The sequence below is a fragment of the Choloepus didactylus genome, chromosome X (assembly GCF_015220235.1).
Source record: "Choloepus didactylus isolate mChoDid1 chromosome X, mChoDid1.pri, whole genome shotgun sequence".
Classification (NCBI taxonomy): Eukaryota; Metazoa; Chordata; class Mammalia; order Pilosa; family Megalonychidae; genus Choloepus; species Choloepus didactylus.
The window spans coordinates 14363019-14385882 of record NC_051334.1 but is presented as its reverse complement, the minus strand read 5'-3'; the positions used below and the strand labels follow the sequence as shown (position 1 = coordinate 14385882).

At 40.0% G+C, this 22864-nt stretch overlaps 1 pseudogene; it reads right to left on the bottom strand.

The window, feature by feature from the left end:
- Positions 1–21462: 21462 nt before the first annotated feature.
- On the bottom strand, positions 21463–21810 carry LOC119523327 (annotated as a pseudogene).
- Positions 21811–22864: the final 1054 nt, after the last annotated feature.

The window sequence follows — 22864 nt, the reverse complement described above, 5'->3', positions numbered from 1 at the left end:
TAAGGAAAGGGCCTAGCAATGTGTGGCCATATATTTTCATATATTTGCAAAAGTAAAAGCTTAAACTGCAATTGGTTAAGAATACTGTCTCTTTCCATCCCCATTTCCCCTCCCTCACACTTCCTGTGGTGGCTTTGTACTGTATCAACTTAGCTAAGCAGGAACTGCTTCCCAGAATTCTCTTCCCTGTGTGGTTCGAGATTAGTGCTAGCCACTAGAGATATTCCATAGGAGAGGGGGAAGGCATATGTGAAGCAGTGGCCACAGTGTTTAAGCTTGTGAGGTCGGGACAGGGTGCCAGGCACTGTGGCAGCTCGTGTACAGTGTCACTGATCTGATCCCTCACTTAGATCTGATCCCTTATCAGGCAGCACCCAGGCCTGCGGCTCCTTCAGGTGCACCCCATCAATTCCTTCAAGACCTAGACCAAATGCACAGGCAGCTCCACAGTACAGGGTACCAGCTTCTCATGACATCATGGTTGAAGGGGGTGAGATGTTGGACCCCAATTCCGGTTTGCCCTCATGCATGCCAGTTGTCCTTATGGGTCCCAATTCATCTTTGCTCTCTTGTCCACATTCTGCTCTCCTTCCCAACTGCTCATCTGGCTGCCCTATAGCACCTTCAGGCTCAACAATAGACACAGAGGCAATAGTCTACACAGACTATTCCACCAGCCCCGACAATTGCATGAGAATCCCTTATTCTGTATCACTCATGGCAGCTCTGCTCTTCTGATCAAACCCTAACTGATACACTTTCCAACATGTTCAGTGGCATTGGAATGGCCAGAGGCATTTCTGGGTCCCAATTAAGGGGAAGTTGAGTTGAAAATACATTTCACTAGGCTTGAGAGAGCTATATTTACATGGTTTGCAATCACTTCCATGAATGGTTAAGTCATTGACAGTGGATTGGAAAGGCTTCCAGGAATATTTGTACAGCCCACTGCCAGGGGTCATATCACAATATCATCCTGTCTTAGGGTATCTGGCACTGGAAGTCTGTGGGTAGTGGACAAAAAGAAAAAGGTTTAAAATGTACAAGGTATCTGTAAAATATACAAGGTATCTGTACACCAATGTTCAAAGCCATTGATGAGGTTACTTCAGTTAGGGTGTGGAACACCTCAATCAGGATGGGTCTTCATCCTATTACTAGAGTCCTTTATAAGGGAATGAAATTCAAACTCATAGAGAGAAAACCACAGGAAGTAAGAAGCTGAAACCCATGGAACCTGGAAGAGAAGAGGAAGACGAGGAGATGCTGCCATGTGCTTTGCCATGTGACAGAGAAGCCAAGGATCACCGGTAGCCAGTCTCAGAATACCAGTCTTCAAGAAGAAAGGATTGCCTTGATGATGCCTTGATTTAGACATTCTTTTAGCCTCAGAACCATGAGCAAATAAATTCCCATTGTTTAACCTGGCCCATTTTGTGGTGTTTTAGTTTCATAGGCTGCTGGAAGCCGATAGCACAGGATTTCTTTTATAGGGTATTTCAGTTTCCTAGGCTGCTTAAAGCAGATACAAAGAAAAATGATGGCATAAACAATGGGAATTTATTAGCTTGCAGTTAGAGGCTGAGAAAATGTCCAAATCAAGGCATCATCAAGGTTGATGCTTTCTTCCCAAAGAGTGGCTGTTGGGACTGCTGCCAGCAATCCTGGCTCCTGTGTCATGTGGCAAGGCACATGGCGGCATCTACTAGTCTCTCCCTTCTCTTCCAGGATTCCTTGGTTTCAACCTCTTGCTTCTGTGGCTTGTTTTCTCTCTGTGTATTCATTCCATTTATAAAGGACTCCAGTAATAGGATTAAGTCCCATTCTGAATGAGGTGGGTCACACCTTAACTGAAGTAGCTTCATCAACAGGTCCTACTTACAATGGGTTCACACCTATAGGAATGGGTTAACTTTAAGAAAATGTTTTTCTGGGGTACACAGAATTGCAAACCACCATATATGGTGTTCCGGTTTGCTAAAGCTGCCGGAATGCAAAACACCAGAAATGGATTGACTTTTATAAAAGGGGGTTTATTTGGTTATAAAGTTATAGTCTTAAGGCTATAAAGTGTCCAAAGTAACACACTGACAATCGGGTACCTTCACTGGAGGATGGCCAATGGCATCTGGAAAACCTCTGCAACCTGGAAAGGCACATGGCTGGCATCTGCTTGCTCCCAGGATGCATTTCAAAATGGTGTTCTCCAAAATGTCTGCATCAGCTTCCAACAGCCATCTTCAAGATGTCTGTCTCAGCTACAGCAGCCAGTTCCTTATGTCTGAGCTTATATAAGGCTCTAGTAAACTAATCAAGGCCCACACTGAATGGGTGTGGCCACACCTTCATGGAAATACTGAACCAATAGATTCCAACCTAATCCACACTAATACATCTGCCCCCACAAGATTGCATTAAAGAATATGGCTTTTTCTGGGGGACATAATATATACAAGCTGGTACATACAGTATTTGCTTAGGCAGCCTTGGAAACTAAAACAGTGATGGAAAAATTTTGGTAATGGATGGAGGTGATGGTAGCACAACAATTGGAATGTAACTAACACCACTGAATTCTATACTTGAAAGTGGTTAAAATGTGAAATGTTATGTTGTATTTATGTTACCACAATAACAATTTAAGCAGGTAGGTGAAAAATTCTCCCAATCATATTGTACAATTATTACCAATTTTGTGATGTTTCTGGCATTTGTCAACTAATTTGTCTCGATTTCTTTTCTGACTCCAAATCATTATTCACTTCTGTACCTAATTTTGTATTATTAAGTTTGTATTGTTATTCTTAAAGAGGGCCCCCAAACTATATAAGCTTCAGGACCCCCGAGACCCAGAACAAGCCCTGCTCTTAAATATGAAGCTGGAGGAAGAAGTGGCCGGCCTTTGAGTGACAGCAGCACATGATGACAGCTACCACAGGGTGGGGCAATTTATGAATACTGGATATAGAGCTTTAAAATAGAATGTGGGCATAAATACCCAGAAGCACCCCCCCCCCGCTTTATAAGATTTAAAACAAAATTAATATGAATGGAATTAATAGTTCTAATGGAGTGGCAGACCCAAGAGCCATATCAGTGCTAGCAAAATAGCAGAATTCATATAGCATTGAAGCTGTCCTGAATGAGCTTCGGCACCTAATGATGTCTAAAGAAAATATGAAACTCCCTCAGTCACCTGAAGGACACTGTTATAGCAATCAAAAAGAAAAGCTATATAGATAGTGATGGTTGTAGAACGTTGAGAATGTACTGAAAGTCACTGAATTATACACTTTAAAATACTTAAAATGGTGAATTTTATGTTATGTGAATTTTACCTCAATAAAAAGAAATTGTTTCTTCTCAAAAAAAGAAGAAAGAAAGAAAGAAAAGAAAAGCCACAGTCCACCTACCCTCCATTTGATTTAAGCAGTCTTCATTTTCCACAGTAGTAAATTTTCTAGATAGGTCTCTCAGATCTCAAAGTTCTGGTAAGGAAGCTCCCATTCAAAGGCAGTTTATCTCAAGATACTGTAAATGATACTAATTTTTTCTGACAGAAGATCTGTACCAAGCAGTGGTGTGCTGGAACTGGGTCATACTGGTTCATGAGAGCTAACTGTTAAATTTTCAGGAATTTTCTAGGGGGGGGTTGACGTCATGTTGGTAGCTTGAAAACAGCTACTGTGGGAGCTTTATAGCATGGAAATTGGCAAATGCTACAAATTGGGCCCTTCCCCCTCTAGAGATCCGGTTGTTAAACGTATGCCAGCACACTACTGGTACCAACTAATTTCCTTAGTCATAAATCTTCATGAGAAAATATCCCTGGTACTGATTTACTCTTGAGTGTAGCTGATGAAGGGGGTTAGGGAGGGAAGAAAGGGTAGGAGGCATCACAAAGGGGAAAGTGCTTAAGAGCTATGAGTACCTGAAGGAAAGAAATGAAGTCAAAGGAAGTGAAACTCTCAAAACAAATGAAACTGCACCCACCCACCCAACTTTGCCTAAGATTAACCCCGCTGACCATCATTTCTACATGGGGTGCATTCCGGTTTGCTAATGCTGCCGTTATGCAAAATAGCAGGCATAGATTGGCTTTTATAAAGGGCAGTTTATAAAGTTACAAATTTACAGTTCTAAGGCCAGAAAAGTGTCCAAACTAAGGCATAAACAGATGATGCCTTCACTGAAGAATGGCCGATGGCATCCGGAAAACCTCTGTTAGCTGGGAAGGCACGTGGCTGGCATCTGTTGATCCTGGGTTGTGCTCCAGCTCCTCTCTCAGCTCCTATGAGTTCTTGGTTCTTTCTCCCAAGAAGTTTCAAAATGGCTTTCTCCAAAATGTCTCTTGGGTCTCTCTTAGCTTCTTCAGCTCCTGTGCAGCTAAGCATCGGGGTCCTCTCTTAGCTTCTCCGGGCTAGCATCTCCAAACGTCTCCAAGCATCGCCAAGTGTCAGCATCAGTGTCAGCTCTTAGCTTCTCTCCAAAATGTTCCTTTCAGCTGCTCTGAGCTCCTTCTGTTTGTGAGCTCTTCTACAGGACTCCAGTGATTAAATCAAGACCCATCCTGAATGGGTGGGGTCCATATCTCCATGGAAATAATTTAATCAAATGTTTTGCCCCCAATTGATTGAGTCATATCTCCATGGAAACAATCAATCAAAAGATTCAAACCTAATCAACACTAATACATCTGCCCCCACAAGACTGCATTAAATAATATGGATTTTGGGGGGACATAACATATCCAAACTGGGACAGGGTTGGAAGAAATACTGCAGTGGAGATTTTTGACTTTGTGGGTTACATGCCAGGCCCTGGCCACATGGGGGCACACTGATCATGGCATATGCAATTTAGTATTCTAAACTGGGTTTTAAAATCACAATAAAAGGTCCTAGTCATCTTTGCCTACAGGGGAATCTTTAAAATGTATATTAAACATGAGTTAAAACATAAATATTTCTACTGACATTCAAAATGTAGATGGACCATATTTCATCTAAGCTAAGGGACCACGATTATGAGATGCAACATTATTTTATAGATAAAGCTAAGAAAAACTGCTGCCAACTATTCTGTGACATGCCATTGCTTGTCAATTGAGACCTGGATTCAGAGATGACAAAAGGTGAAAAAAAAATGTGAGTCTCCGAATCAGTGAAATGGAGATCTCCTAGGATAAAAGCATGATTTTAGAAATGAGAGAATTAAATCACTGGAAGGGCAAACTATCTACTTAAGGTCATGGATCTAGTTAGTGACAGAGTTGGAAATGGAAACCAATTGCCCCCTGCCTGGATCAGAGCTCACGGTGATGCATAATTTCATACATCAGAGAAGGTGATAAGGGTTGGTCTAGAGGTCTCTTCAAACCCTGAGATTATAATGTTCTAAAATGTATGAATCATCCTCAGATAGATCAAGATATGGAACATAGGATGAATGACAGCATTTGCTGAGCAGCACCCCCCACCCCCACCCCTGTATTTAACATCCCAGGACCTGATTGATGCTTGGGGAGCCCAAGGCCTCTAGTCTAACCTTGTACTCCAACTCAAATTTACCACAGTGCTGCACTGGGGGGGATTGCGTGCTGATTGGCCCAGCTAATGTTTCCCAGTTTTAATCTTTCATCCTTTGAGGACAAAACCAGGTTTGAGAACAAGCTGTGTAAACTAGAGCCTTGCTACTCAAAGTATGCTCAGAACCTCTGCAGAATCAGCATTGATAGACATGCAGAACCTCAGGCCCCACCCTGGAGGACCTACTAAATCAGAATCTGTATTTAATAAGGCGATTTTATGCACCTTCAAGTGGAGAAGCACTGGACAGAGCATTGGTTCTCAAATTGGCTGCACATTGGAACCACCTGCGGGGTGTAAAAAAATGTTCAAAGCAGCACTATTCTTAATAGCCGAAAGGTGGAAACAGCCCAAAGGTCCATCAAGGGATGAACAGTATACACATGCAATGTGATGTAAGCATATAATGCGGGGTATACATACAATGGCATAGCAATCAGTCATAAAAAAGAACGAAGTTCTGATACAAAGCCTATGAACCTCAAAATATAATGCTAAGGGAAAGAAGCCAGACACAAAAAGTCATATATTGCATGATTCTATTTACATGACATAGCCAGAATAGGCAAATTCATAGAGACAGAATGCAGATGGTTGCCAGGGGCTGGGGGAGGGGAGGAATGGGGAGAAACTGTTTTACTTTGGAGTGATGGAAATGTTTTGGAACTCCATAGAAGTTGTGGTTGCACAAGATTGTAAATATACTAAATGCCACCAAATTGTTCACTTTATTTTTTTTTTTTAATCATTTTATTGAGATATATTCACATACCACGCAGTCATACAAAACAAATTGTACTTTCGATTGTTTACAGTACCATTACATAGTTGTACATTCATCACCTAAATCAATCCCTGACACCTTCATTAGCACACAAACAAAAATAACAAGAATAATAATTAGAGTGAAAAAGAGCAATTGAAGTAAAAAAGAACACTGGGTACCTTTGTCTGTTTCCTTCCCCTACTTTTCTACACATCCATCCATAAACTAGACAAAGTGGAGTTTGGTCCTTATGGCTTTCCCAATCCCATTGTCACCCCGCATAAGCTACATTTTTATACAACTGTCTTCGAGATTCATGGATTCTGGGTTGTAGTTTAATAGTTTCAGGTATCCACCACCAGCTACCCCAATTCTTTAGAACCTAAAAAGGGTTGTCTAAAGTGTGCGTAAGAGTGCCCACCAGAGTGACCTCTCGGCTCCTTTTGGAATCTGTCTGCCACTGAAGCTTATTTCATTTCCTTTCACATCCCCCTTTTGGTCAAGAAGATGTTCTCCATCCCATGATGCCGGGTCTATATTCCTCCCTGGGAGTCATAATCCACGTTGCCAGGGAGATTCACTCCCTTGGGTGTCTGATCCCACGTAGGGGGGAGGGCAGTGATTTCACCTTTCAAGTTGGCTTAGCCAGAGAGAGAGGGCCACATCTGAGCAACAAAGAGGCATTCAGGAGGAGACTCTTAGGCACAAATACAGGGAGGCCTAGCCTCTCCTTTGCAGCAACCGTCTTCCCAGGGGTAAAACCTACGGTAGAGGGCTCAACCCATCAAACCACCAGTCCTCTATGTCTGTGGTCATGTTAGCAACCATGGAGGTGGGGTAGGCGAATACCCCTGCATTCTCCACAGGCTCCTCAAGGGGGCACTACATCTTTTTTTTTTTTTTTCCTTGTTTGTCTTTTTTCTTTCTTTCTTTTTTTTTTTTTTAACTTTCCCTTCTTTTTTAAATCAACTGTATGAAAAAAAAAGTTAAAAAGAAAACAAACATACAATAAAAGAACATTTCAAAGAGACCATAACAAGGGAGTAAGAAAAAGACAACTAACCTAAGATAACTGCTTAACTTCCAACATGTTCCTACTTTACCCCAAGAAAGTTACATAATATAGCAACATTTCAGTGAACTTGTTCCTACTACATCCATCAGAAATTAACAGACCATAGTCATTTCTGGGCATCCCCAGAACGTTAAATAGCTTATCTGTTCTTCTTGGATTATTGTTCCCCCTTCCTTAATTGCTCTCTACTGCTAGTTCCCCTACATTCTACATTATAAACCATTTGTTTTACATTTTTCAAAGTTCACATTAGTGGTAGCATATAATATTTCTCTTTTTGTGCCTGGCTTATTTCGCTCAGCATTATGTCTTCAAGGTTCATCCATGTTGTCATATGTTTCACCAGATCGTTCCTTCTTACTGCCGCGTAGTATTCCATCGTGTGTATATACCACATTTTATTTATCCACTCATCTGTTGAAGGACATTTGGGTTGTTTCCATCTCTTGGCAATTGTGAATAATGCTGCTATGAACATTGGCGTGCAGATATCTGTTCGTGTCACTGCTTTCCGATCTTCCGGGTATATACCGAGAAGTGCAATCGCTGGATCGAATGGTAGCTCTATATCTAGTTTTCTAAGGAACCTGCCAGACTGACTTCCAGAGTGGCTGAACCATTATACAGTCCCACCAACAATGAATAAGAGTTCCAATTTCTCCACATCCCCTCCAGCATTTGTAGTTTCCTGTTTGTTTAATGGCAGCCATTCTAACCGGTGTTAGATGGTATCTCATTGTGGTCTTAATTTGCATCTCTCTAATAGCTAGTGAAGCTGAACATTTTTTCATGTGTTTCTTGGCCATTTGTATTTCCTCTTCAGAGAACTGTCTTTTCATATCTTTTGCCCATTTTATAATTGGGCTGTCTGTACTATTGTCATTGAGTTGTAGGATTTCTTTGTATATGCAAGATATCAGTCTTTTGTCAGATACATGGTTTCCAAAAATTTTTTCCCATTGAGTTGGCTGCCTCTTTACCTTTTTGAGAAATTCCTTTGAGGTGCAGAAACTTCTAAGCTTGAGGAGTTCCCATTTATCTATTTTCTCTTTTGTTGCTTGTGCTTTGGGTGTAAAGTCTAGGAAGTGGCCTCCTAATACAAGGTCTTGAAGATGTTTTCCTACATTATCTTCTAGGAGTTTTATGGTACTTTCTTTTATATTGAGATCTTTGGTCCATTTTGAGTTAATTTTTGTGTAGGGGGTGAGGTAGGGGTCCTCTTTCATTCTTTTGGATATGGATATCCAACTCTCCCAGCCCCATTTGTTGAAAAGACCATTATGGCTCAGTTCGGTGACTTTGGGGGCCTTATCAAAGATCAGTCGGCCATAGATCTGAGGGTCTATCTCTGAATTCTCAATTCGATTCCATTGATCTATATGTCTATCTTTGTGCCAGTACCATGCTGTTTTGGCAACTGTGGCTTTATAATAAGCTTCAAAGTCAGGGAGTGTAAGTCCTCCCACTTCGTTTTTCTTTTTTAGAGTGTCTTTAGCAATTCGAGGCATCTTCCCTTTCCAAATAAATTTGATAACTAGCTTTTCCAAGTCTGCAAAGTAGGTTGTTGGAATTTTGATTGGGATTGCATTGAATCTGTAGATGAGTTTGGGTAGAATTGACATCTTAATGACATTTAGCCTTCCTATCCATGAACATGGAATATTTTTCCATCTTTTAAGGTCCCCTTCTATTTCTTTTAGTAGAGTTATGTAGTTTTCTTTGTATAGGTCTTTTACATCTTTGGTTAAGTTGATTCCTAGGTACTTGATTTTTTTAGTTGCTATTGAAAATGGTATCTTTTTCTTGAGTGTCTCTTCAGTTTGTTCATTTCTAGCATATAGAAACATTACTGACTTATGTGCATTAATCTTGTATCCCGCTACTTTGCTAAATTTGTTGATTAGCTCTAGTAGGTGTATCGTTGATTTCTCAGGGTTTTCTAGATATAAGATCATATCATCTGCAAACAATGACAGTTTTACTTCTTCTTTTCCAATTTGGATGCCTTTTATTTCTTTGTCTTGCCGGATTGCCCTGGCTAGCACTTCCAGCACAATGTTGAATAACAGTGGTGACAGCGGGCATCCTTGTCTTGTTCCTGATCTTAGAGGGAAGGCTTTCAGTCTCTCACCATTGAGTACTATGCTGGCTGTGGGTTTTTCATATATGCTCTTTATCATGTTGAGGAAGTTTCCTTCAATTCCTACCTTTTGAAGTGTTTTTATCAAAAAGGGATGTTGGATTTTGTCAAATGCTTTTTCAGCATCTATTGAGATGATCAATTGATTTTTCCCTTTCGAGTTTTTAATGTGTTGTAATACATTGATTGTTTTCTTATGTTGAACCATCCTTGCATGCCTGGAATGAACCCCACTTGGTCATGGTGTATGATTTTTTTAATGTGTCTTTGGATTCGATTTGCAAGTATTTTGTTGAGGATTTTTGCATCTATATTCATTAGGGAGATTGGCCGGTAGTTTTCCTTTTTTGTAGCATCTTTGCCTGGTTTTGGTATTAGATTGATGTTAGCTTCATAAAATGAGTTAGGTAGTGTTCCATTTTTTTCAATGTTTTGAAAGAGTTTGAGTAAGATTGGTGTCAGTTCTTTCTGGAAAGTTTGGTAGAATTCCCCTGTGAAGCCATCTGGCCCTGGGCATTTATTTGTGGGAAGATTTTTGATGACTGATTGGATCTCTTTGCTTGTGATGGGTTGGTTGAGGTCTTCTATTTCTTCTCTGGTCAGTCTAGGTTGTTCATATGTTTCCAGGAAATTGTCCATTTCTTCTACATTATCCAGTTTGTTGCCATACAGTTGTTCATAATATCCTCTTATAGTTTTTTTAATTTCTTCAGGATCTGCAGTTATGTCACCTTTTTCATTCATTATTTTGTTTATATGGGTCTTCTCTCTTTTTGATTTTGTCAGTCTAGCTAGGGGCTTGTCAATCTTGTTGATCTTCTCAAAGAACCAACTTTTGGTGATATTTATCCTCTCTATTGTTTTTTTGTTCTCTATGTCATTTATTTCTGCTTTAATCCTTGTTATTTCTTTTCTTGTACTTGGTTTAGGATTGGTTTGCTGTTCATTTTCTAGCTTCTTCAGTTGATCCATTAGTTCTTTGATTTTGGCTCTTTCTTCCTTTTTAATATATGCATTTAGTGCTATAAATTTCCCCCTTAGCACTGCTTTTGCTGCATCCCATAGGTTTTGGTATGTTGTGTTCTCATTTTCATTCGTCTCTATATATTTAGCAATTTCTCTTGCTATTTCTTCTTTAACCCACTGATTGTTTAGGAGTGTGTTGTTTAACCTCCAGGTATTTGTGAATTTTCTAAGTCTCTGATGGTTATTGACTTCTAATTGTATTCCATTGTGGTCAGAGAATGTGCTTTGAATAATTTCAATCTTTTTAAATTTATTGAGGCTTGTTTTATGTCCCAGCATATGATCTATTCTGGAGAAAGTTCCGTGAGCACTAGAAAAGTATGTGTATCCTGGTGATTTGGGATGTAATGTCCTGTATATGTCTGTTAAATCTAATTCATTTATGAGATTGTTTAGGTTTTCAATTTCCTTATTGGTCTTCTGTCTGGTTGATCTATCTATAGGAGAGAGTGATGTGTTGAAGTCTCCCACAATTATTGTGGAAACATCAATTGCTTCCTTTAGTTTTGCCAGTGTTTCTCTCATGTATTTTGTGGCACCTTGATTGGGTGCATAGACATTTACGATTGTTATTTCTTCTTGCTGAATTGCCCCTTTTATTAGTATGTAGTGGCCTTTGTCTCTCAAAACATCCCTGCATTTGAAGTCTATTTTATCTGAGATTAATATTGCTACACCTGCTTTCTTTTGGCTGTAGCTTGCATGAAATATTTTTTTCCATCCTTTCACTTTCAGTTTCTTTGTGTCCCTGTGTCTAAGATGAGTCTCTTGTATGCAACATATTGATGGTTCATTTTTTTTGATCCATTCTGCGAATCTATATCTTTTAATTGGGGAGTTTAATCCATTTACATTCAACGTTAAAACCGTGAAGGCATTTCTTGAATTGGCCATCTTATCCTTTGTTTTATGTTTGCCATATTTTTCCCTCTCTCTATTAATATCCTTTATTGTAACCAAACCGAATCTCTTTAGTACTGAACCTTTCTCCAAGTCTCTCTGTCCTGTCTTTGTTTCTCTGTCTGTAGGGCTCCCTTTAGTATCTCCAGTAGGGCAGGTCTCTTGTTAGCAAATTCTCTCAGCATTTCTTTGTCTGTGAAAAATTTAAGCTCTCCCTCAAATTTGAAGGAGAGCTTTGCTGGATAAAGTATTCTTGGCTGGAAATTCCTCTCACTCAGAATTTTAAATATATCGTGCCACTGCCTTCTTGCCTCCATGGTGGCTGCTGAGTAGTCACTACTTAGTCTTATGCTGTTTCCTTTGTATGTGGTGAATTGCTTTTCTCTTGCTGCTTTCAGAACTTGCTCCTTCTCTTCTATGTTTGACAGTGTGATCTGTATATGTCTCGGAGTGGGTTTTTTTGGATTTATTCTATTTGGAGTTCGCTGAGCATTTATGATTTGTGTATTTATGTTGTTTAGAAGATTTGGGAAGTTTTCCCCAACAATTTCTTTGAATACTCTTCCTAGACCTTTACCCTTTTCTTCCCCTTCTGGGACACCAATGAGTCTTATATTCGGACGTTTCATATTATCTATCATATCCCTGAGGTCCATTTCGAGTTTTTCAATTTTTTTCCCCATTCTTTCTTTTATGCTTTCATTTTCCATTCTGTCATCTTCCAGGTCACTGATTCGTTGTTCAACTTCCTCTAGTCTTGTACTATGAGTGTCCAGAATCTTTTTAATTTGGTCAACAGTTTCTTTAATTTCCATAAGATCATCCATTTTTTTATTTAGTCTTGCAATGTCTTCTTTATGCTCTTCTAGGGTCTTCTTGATTTCCTTCATATCCCATACTATGGTCTCATTGTTCATCTTTAGTTCTTTGAGTAGCTGCTCTAGGTGCTGTGACTCTTCTGGTCTTTTGATTTGGATGCTTGGGCTTGGGTTATCCATATCGTCTGGTTTTTTCATATGCTTTGTAATTTTCTGTTGTTTTTGGCCTCGTGGCATTTGCTGAACTTGATAGGGTTCTTTTAGGGTTTGTAGACCTATTGAAGTCCTTATCTCTAATTTATCAGATCTGCAGCTTTGTGGAGTACACTTTCTCTAACTAACCAGCAGGTGGCGTCCACGAGCCACCTGTTCTCCACAAGCCAGTTCTCCCCTGCTTAGCCTTTTTGGTGAGTGGGGGAGTGAGTCTTGTGGGGCCCAATTGGTGTACCAAGCTTGCGTGTGTAGTTGGTGTTGCCTGCCCTGTATGTGGGGCGTGTTTCTGGGCAGTCGGGGAGGGGGGGTGGCCCTAACAATCAAATCTCCCTGATGATCCTAGAGTTTTAAAGCTGCTGCAATAGTCCAATCCTTCAGTTCAGTCCTGCCACAGTTTGTCTCTGCCACTGACCCACAAGTCTTTGGTATTGGCGTATGGCTCCTGAGACTTGCAAGTGGGCCCCTCTTCCAGGCTGTGCACCCCGGGTCCTCTGTTGAGGGATGACTGTGCTATGTCACAGGTGAGTGCCGTCCCCCCAGGGCAGTTCTGGGCTGCTGGGCTGTGTAGGGAGGCTCCCAGTCTGCTGAAATGATGGCTGAATGGGGCTTTGTTAATTCACACTGCTCCACCTTCCCAGCTCTGGGACATTCAGCTGAGGTTGCAGGGAAGGCTAATGTCCACGCCCAGTTTTGTGGTGTGTGCCTGTTATTTGAAGCACTTCCGTCACACTGGGTTGTCTGGGGCAGCTCTGGGCTATGGGGCTGGCGATGGGCAGGAGTGTTTCCTGTCCACCAGGATGGTGGCTGTGAGCGGACACCCCCCTTTTCTTGGGGAAGTTGTGTTGTTTAGTGAATTTTCTCAGCCACTGGATTATTGCCTTTTGTCTCAGAGCTCTCTTAGTTCTGCTCTTGACTTGACGTGCCCAAATAGCAATTCTTTGAAGCTTTCTGTATTGGGCTTCTTAGAGTAATTGTTTTAGAAAAAGAAAAAAGGATTTAAAAAAAAAAAAAAAACAACAAAAAAAAAACGGCCGTCCTCAGAGATCTAATGGGTTATTGAAATGCTAATAGACAAAGCAACCAGGGCCATTAAGGAAAGGTCCACAGGGCAGAGAGATCAGCTTTGCTTCGGGATTTGCATATGCGCCTCAAGGCCTGAGCTCCGCCCTTCCCCTTTCTGTGTTCACCAGAACTCCAAAAATCCTCTGCTTTTATTTTGGAGTTTTTCGAGTTGTTCTTTTTCTATGCCTGTCTCCTCTCTGCTGGGCTGGCTGCTCTCAGAGTCTCTGGTGTCTGGTCTCAGTCTATCTATGGTTGGAGTTTGAATCAGTAGAATGAGTTTCTGATAACAGCAGCCACTGCAGTTCTCCCTTCTCCTTCCCGGAGCTGACAGCCCCTCCTCCCCCGGGACTGAGCCTGGCAGGGAGGGGCGCGGGTCCCCTGGCCGCAAAAACTTACAGATTTCGCTGATCTCAGCAGTTCCACGTTTTCATGAGTGTTGTATGAAGTATGCCCAAAGACAGATTGCTCTGTGGTGTCCAGTCCACGCAGTTCCTGGCTTTTTACCTACTTTCCTGGAGGAGTAACTAAAACTTACAGCTCACCAGTCTGCCATCTTGCCCCGCCCTCCAATTGTTCACTTTAAAATGGTTAATTTTATGTCATGTGAATTTCACCTCAATAAATTACAAAATAATAATGATAATAAAAAGGCCCTTGCATCATGCATTGGCTTCTATTATAGATTTCTGGTGTCTATAAGAATGCCTAGCCAATATATTTATTAGCACATAGTACATACTCAATAAATGCTAGAAGGGTATATTTAGCTCCACGACTATCTCGATGATTTGGGGCCCGTTATCTCAGCTCTCTGGAATTTGGTGGGAACACTGATGTTAGTTCCCGTCACCCCTGAAGTTATTGTTGTTAGAGTCAAAGTTGTTTAGATGCAAATATGGTACAACACCGCTCAAGGATCTTTCCCTCTTATGTCAAACTTCCCTTGATTGAAGTATTTGTGCGCCCTCCTGTGGCTAGAGGTGGACTAGTCTGTATTTGATTGATAAAGCAAAATATCTTTAAAAGGGCTAGTTGAGAAATCTTCAGTAATCTGACCATTAGAAAGAAAAATAACATAAAAGAGTATATGCGTTTTGAAGGCTCTAGAGAGTACTAAGGAAAATCTGTTTAAGATGGTTTGATTGAGTATTCATATTCCTAAATCTCAACATTTTCTGATTTAAATTTGTGAGATAAAGAGACTCCCTATTTAAACGAAGGACAGTGCTATTTAAGTGTTTGAAAGGGTGGAGAGTCAAGCAGGATTCTTTGATGAATGACCCCAGGAGCTTTCTCAGTTGAACCGGGCAACAAACTAGCTGGAACCTCTGGCTCCCCGTGTGGGCAGAGGCAGGGTGAGACTCAACTTTCCCCCACATGGAGGGGCGCCTACATTTCTGGGTGCTGGGTACCTGGTCCTTCCCCAGACACTTCCCTAAACAGCTGGGCATCTAAGCTCAGACTGCGTGGTATCTCAGCCCAAAAGGTTTATTCCCCACCTCCTTGCCTGTGCCAGTTTGGATGTATTATGACCCCCAAAACGCCATTATCTTTGATGCAATCTTGTGGGGACAGGCTTATTAGTATTGATTAGGTTAGAACCTATTGATTGAGTGTTGCCAGGGAGATGTGACTGAATCAACAGTGGGCAAGATCTCTGATTGGATAATTTCCATGGAGGTGTTACCCCACCCATTGAGGGTGGGTCTGAATTAAATCACTGAAGCCATATAAACGAGCTGACGGGGAATTCAGAGCAACTGAGAGTGACATTTTGAAGAGGAGCTGCAGCTAAGAAAAGACAAAACACCCGAAGAGCAACATTTTGGAGAACGCCATTTTGAAATACAACCTGGGAGCCAGCCACGTGCCTTCCCAGCTAACAGAGGTTTTCCAGACGCCAATGGCCATCCTTCAGTGAAGGTACCCTGTTGTTGTTGATGCCTTACCTGGGACACTTTATGGCTTTAAGACTGTAACTTTGTAACCAAATAAACCTCCTTTATAAAAGCCAATCCATTTCTGGTGTTTTGCAAAACAGCAGCATTAGCAAACTGGAACACTGCCCCTCATGCAAAGCTGTCATGTTTGCACAATAAAAATGGAGAACCCTGGTGGCGGGATGGGGCTCCCCTGGAACACGGTCCCTGCCTGAGTTCAGTGCCTGGCCCAAGCACCCTCTCCACAGACTGCTCTGAGCATGGGAGGCTGGGCAGCTGCAGGCTCTCGCACCCAGGGTTCTAGCCTCACCGGTGACAAATTGAAAACTCCTTATAAAAGTTTACATTTTTTTTCTGAATACATTAATACATCATTTCCAAAAACATTCAGAAAACACACAGAAGTATAAAGATCACCCATAATCCTGTCACCAAAACAAAACCACTTGTTAATTTAGCTAAATATAGGGTTGTACTGCACATAGTGGGTTTTTCTCCCCACACTAGTTTACTTAGCTTTAAAAGATGTACAGTAAGCAGTGCAAACAGCCAAGCAAGAAGCTAGCTGACTCCTGGGGTCTGGCCACATTTCAAGCACAGCTTCTAGGCACCCCGCACCACCACCACCACCACACAAGACATGCTCAGTTGCAAGAGCTGAGGTTGAAGGAGTGCAGAATTCTTCAGCTCAGGATAGCCATCCCTACCAATTCTTACCCATGAGTCGCCCACACTTGGTGCATTGTCTTTCCTTGGGAGGAAGTGCCAAGTCCCATCCCTCCTAGGGCAGCTGCAACTCATCAATCAGGGGTTTCACAATGGATGTTTTTGAAAACCAGGTACAAGCTGACCTGCACACATTCCACATTTATCTTAGCTTACTACATTCTGGAGAGCAGATACTCATATTGCTGCTTTTTCTTTTTTTCTAATAGCTTAATGGAGATATAATTCACATACTACACAATTCACTCATTTAAAGTGTACATTCACTGCTCTTTGATGTATTCACAGAGGTGCATGACCATCACCACAATCAACTAAAGAACATTTTCATCCCCTCTGTCATGGCCTGAAGCTGTAGGTATCCCCAAAAAACATTTTCTTAAAGTTAATCCATTCCTGTGGGTGTGAACCCATTGTAACTAGGACCTTTTGATGAAGTTACTTCAGTTAAGGTATGCCCACCCCATTCAGGATGGGACTTAATCCTATTGCTGGAGTCCTTTATAAATGGATGAATACAGAGAGAGATAAAAAGCTGCAGAAGCAAGAAGCTGACATCAACAAAACCTGGAAGAGAAGGGAGAGACTAGCAGATGCCGCCATGTGCCTTGCCATGTGACACAGAAGCCAGGATTGCCAGCAGCCAGTCCCAGCAGCCTTCATCACCTTGATGATGCCTTGATTTGGACAGCTTCTCACTGTAAGGTAATGTTCTAATTTGCTAATGCTGCTGGAATGCGAACACCAGAGATGGATAGGCTTTTATAAAGGGGGTTTATTTGGTTACACAGTTATAGTCTTAAGGCCATAAAGTGTCCAAGGTAACACATCAGCAATCGGTACCTTCACTGGAGGATGGCCAATGGTGTCTGGAAAACCTCTGTTAGCTGGGAAGGCATGTGGCTGGCATCTGCTCCAAAGTTCTGGTTTCAAAATGGCTTTCTCCCAGGGCATTCCTCTCTAGGCTGTAGTTCCTCAAAAGTGTCACTCTCAGTTGCTCTTGGGGCGTTTGTCCTCTCTCAGCTTCTCTGGAGCAAGAGTCTGCTTTCAGCGGTCGTCTTCAAACTGTCTCTCTTCTGCAGCAACTGTGCTTTCTTCAAAGCATCCCTCTTAGCTGTAGCAAGTTCGCTCCTTCTGTCTGAGCTTATATACTGCTCCAGTAATCAAGGCCCATCCTGAATGGGCGGAGCCATGCCTCCATGGAAATTATCTCATCAGAGTTATCACCTACAGTTGGGTGGGTCACATCTCCATGGAAACACTCAAAGGATTCCAATCTAATCAGCACTAAAACATCTGCCCCACAAGATTGCATCAAAGAATATGGCTTTTTCTGGGGGACATAATACATTCAAACCGGCACAGGTAATAAATTCCCATTGTTTACACCAATGCATTTCATGGTATCTGCTTTAAGCAGCCTAGGAAACTGAAATACCCTATAAAAGAAAAACCCCGTACTCACAAGCATTCACTCTTCATTCCCCCCCAAACTCACCAAGGCTAGGCAACTACTGGTCTACTTTCTGTCTCTATAGATTTGCCTATTCTGGACATTTCACATAAATAGAATCACTCAATATGTGGCTTTTTGTGCCATCTTTCATTTAGCATGATGTTTCTGAAGTTTATCCATGTTGTCAAATGTATCAGTATTTTCTTTCTTTTCATTGCCAAATAATATTCCATTGTATGGATATACCACATTTCACTTATCCATCCATTAGTTGACAGATATTTGAGTTGTTTCTATTTTTTGGCTATTTGAATAATAATGTTGCTATGAACAGTCATGTACAAGTTGTTGTGTGGACATAGGTTTTCATTTCTCTTAGGCATATACCTATGAGTGGAATCACTGGGTCATAGAGTTACTCTATGTTTAATCATTTGAGGAACTGCCAGACTGTTTTCCAAAGTGGCTGCACCAATTTACCTTCTGACCAGCAGTATATAAGGGCTCTAATTTCTTCACATACCCATCAACACTTGATATTGTCTCTTTTTGATTATAGCCATCTTCCTAGGTGCAAAGTGGTATCTCATTGTGGTTTTGATTTGCATTTCCCTGATGACTAATGATGTTGAGCATCTTTTCATGTGCGTATTGGCCATTTGTGTATCTTCTATGGAGAAATGTTTATTCAGATTTCAGATCCTTTGCCCTTTTTTTTTTTTAATTCCTTATTGGAAGTAAATTTATTTTAGGTCTCTTAAAAAAACATTTAAACTTTTATTTTCCACAGCATATTTTAAATTATATAAGGAAGCACATTTGAACCTAGTGAAACAAGCTTTGCTCCTTGCAAGCATTTAAATCAAAAGTACAATACCCCTGAAGATCGAGAAAGTGATTAAATGAGGGGAAGGCATAGCAACAAACAAGACAGGATTTAACAAAGGATTACAAATACTGAATCTTTATATAAATATATATATATTTATATTTTTTAAGATGCTAGGGTATTAGAATAGCTAGAAGGAAATAACTGAAATGGTGGAACTTTAACCCACAACATTCTTTGAAATTTGCTCTATAGCTACTTGTTAAATTGTACTTTGAAAGTTATCACCTTTCTGTATATGTTATATATCACAAGAAGGAAATAACTGAAACTGTGGAACCGTAACCCATAACATTCTTTGAAATTTGCTAACTACTTGTTAAATCGTACTTTGAAAGTTATCACTGTTCTGTATATATGTTAAATTTCCCAATAAAAAATGTAGTTTTAAAAAAAGTACAATAACAAATAAATTATTTTAATATTATCCTGGGAAAAAAACACATGCACACTTACTCTTGTGTTTATTGATCTTATCTAGAGCTTAATGAAGTTTCTAAAATTTGCATAATACCTCTCTTCATTCTTAAAGTCTCTTACCAAATAGTGTTATAAGAAATTATTCTTCTATATTTCAATAAAACTGAATTATATAAAAAAAAAATAAAAGAAATAAAAAAAAAAAAAAAGAAATTATTCTTCAAAGACTCAACTTTTTACACTTACCGGTATCTGAGAAAACAATACTAGCTACCAATAAATAATAATTATCTAAAGAATGATCCCATTTCTAACCCCTCTTTTGCAGAGCCTAATTACTCAGCAAGGCCTCAAGGTCTATTCTTTTAAATGACTCATTATTGCAAACCAATCTAGAATTATATTCAGAATTTACAAAGGTATTCTTAGGAATATACCTCTTACAGGTTTAAGTACAGTCTTTTAGAACTAAAACTCTAAATTTAACCTTCAAATTTACCTCATGAGCTCTTTAAAGTCCACATTACTGTGGCTTCTAAAGATAATTATAATAACCATTTTCAGGTTTTTTAATTCTTTGATACCTGGATGATAAAGTTAGATATGTAAATCTTAAGTTTAAAAAATAGGATCAGTAAAAATTTAGGTGACTATACAGAATAGGTGAGGGTTTTTAAAAAATCAAATTTGTTTAAGAAACCCGGTTTTGTCATTATTGGTTGGATCAGTTGGTCAGGCAAGATAGCTTTAAACATGATATAACACAAAAAATTGGTAAAATATTATGTTAGGTAACACAAAAGCCCAGCATGAACACCTTATGCAAGATTAGAATGTATCTTCAAATGCAAGTTTTTAATAAAGGTGTAATGATCCTCTGTACATAGAAAGTTGCATTTAGTCACTTGTACCTAAGAATGTCATCCATAAAACTGATAGCAATAGGAAAGTTGAACAGTAATAATTTAATTTGCAATTCTAAACACTTGGGGAGACAAATAATAAAATTTGGTTCAAAGTTTTACATTCAATACAAACTGGAATTTTTTATATTTACAATATAGGTTTCACCAATCTTGGGTATTTTTGTATTATTTATATGAATACTATTGGTTTTATTAACAAATACTACTTTCAGCATAGAGATGCAGATTATTTTCCAATTATTAAGTAGTAAGTGAGGTATTTGTGGAAGTGCTAAATCATCATTCAGGGGTTATTTGCCATTGTTCCTTTCCTGCCATTTATTGTTGGTGAATGGTATCCTGTGCAGCTTGCTGCATTTTCTCCAGTTTTTCCAGAGTCAGAGATTTTAAGGATAAAAGTTTGGGTTTACACAGCACCATTGTGGTTACATCTTCCACAGATACATCTTCCTTGTTATGGAAGAACTTCCAGGAACTTTGACTTCACTTCCATCACTTCTGAATTTGTTGGATATAGTAAGGTTTTTTCCTGAAAGTTCCCCTGGTCTTTTTCCCCACAGCTTTAGACATCCAACTCAGTATTACCAAGGTGACTGACAGTTCTTGACTCAAGCAGATGCACCCCTTCCCGGACAGCCCAGCTGTTGCCCGGGGCAACGGTGAGATTGCACAAAGGGAAAGCTACATCACCTTTGAGACTGGAAGCCAGGAAACTTCTGTTCCTTTGCCCATTTTTTAAATTGGGTTGTCTTTTACATTATTGAATTGTAAAAGTTCTTTACGTATTCTGGATACAAGTGTCTTATCAGATATAAGAGTTGAAAACATTTTCTCCCATTCTGTGAATTCTCTTTTCACTTTCTTGATTGTGTCTTTTAAGGCACAAAATTTTTTAATTTTGATGACGTCGAGTTTATCTATTTTTTCTTTTGTCGCTTATGCTTTTGGTGATGTGTCTAAAAAACCTAATGCCTAACCCAAGGTCGTGAAGATTCACTCCTATGCTTTCTTCTAAAAGATTTATACTTTTAGTTCTTTCATTTAGAGCACTGATCCATTTTGAGTTAAGGTTTGTGTATGGTATAAGGTAGGGACCCAGCTTCATTCTTTTGCATGTGGATATCCAGTTGTCCTAGCACCATTTGTTGAAAAGAATATTCTTTCCCCCATTGACTTGTCTTGGCACCCTTGTTAAAAACCAATTGACCCCAAATGTAAGGGTTTATTTCTAGACTTTCAATTTTATTCTATTGATATGTGTGTGTGTGTGTGTGTGTGTGTATCTCCTTATGCCAAAACTCCAGTCTTGAATACTGAAGCTTTGCTGCAAGTCTTGATAATGGAAAATGTCAGTGTTCCAAATTTGTTTCTTTTTTTGAAGATTGTTTTGGCTTTTCTGCCTTCACTGCATTTCCATATGAATTTGAGGATCAACTCAATTTCTGCAAAGTGAGCTGGATTATTTTTGTAACACAGAACGAATCTTTTGATTTTTATTACTTAAAAAAAGCTTCGTTTCAAAATTTAGCTTTCTGACCCTGTGCTTGTGCCTTCCACACTGATTTACTGCTCCTCAATCAGGACAGCACGCTTGATCCTGCCACAGACACATTTGGCCCACGTTGAACCACCAAAGGCTCTGCTGACATGTTTTTTGTTTTAGATAAACTCATAATTACTTTAGGTCTCATGGCATGAACCCTTCAAAGGCAGCCCTGGCAAATGCCACATGCTTATTTTGGTGCTTTCCCAACCTTCTTGGTATAAAGGTAAACAATCCTATTACCAGGGGTCTGGGATAGCCTCATTTTGTTAGAAGCCGTATTGTAGGATAGCCCAGGATGGTATGTCGAATGCTGGACCATTTCGAATGCCTCTAGGCACCGTCCCCAGAAGAAGGGTAACTAGAATTTTGATAGAGATTGTATTGAATCTGTACATCACATATAGACATACAGTGTCATGTAACCCTGTTTTAGTTAAATATATTAAGGATGTCTTTTCATTTAAATAATTAGAGTTTCATTATCTTTTTAAAATTTTAGTCATTTAACAAAATATGTATTAAACAATTTTAAGACACATAATGGTCTGGTTGTACATTATACTGAAAAGAATCAGGCATGTATCCCGTCTGTAAAAAAGGAGCTTTCTACCTAAGAAGGGAAATAAGACATGAACATAAATAACAGTATTCCAAGTATGAGAGGGTTATAGATAAAATGCTACCCCAAAAAGGGGGTTACTTAATTGTTTTAGTTTGCTAGGCTGCCAAAATGCAATATACCAGAAATGGGCTGGCTTTTAACAATGGGAATTTATTAGTTTACAAGCTTACAGTTCTGAGGCTGTGAAAATGTCCAAATCAAGGCATCATCAAGTCAATACCTTCTTCCTGAATACAGGCTGCTGGTGATCCTGGACTCCTCTGTCAGAGAGCAAGGCCCATGGCGGCATCTGCTGGTCTTTCTCTCTCCCTTCTGTTCTGGGTTTCCTTGCATTCAGTTTCTGGCTTCCAGGGCTTTCTCTCTGGGCTTCTGTGGATTTTGTTTTTGTTTCTGTTGTCTGATTTTCATTCTCTTATAAAGGTCTCCAGTAAGAGGATTAAGACCCACCCTGAATGAGGAGCATCATATCTTAACTTAAGATACTACTCACCAAAAGATCCTACTTACAATAAGTCCACACCCACAGGAATGTATTAACTTTAAGAACATACTTTTCTGGGGTCCATAAAGACTCCAAACCATCACACTTACATCGGTGAGGAATGAGGTAAAGCTTCCATGCAGATATAGCTGTTAAGTTGAAACCAGGGTTCCTCAATCTCAGCATTATCGACATTTGGGGATTATTGCTCATTGTCGGGGCTGTCCTGTGCACTGTGGGATGTTTAGCAACATCCCTGGCCTCTACCCA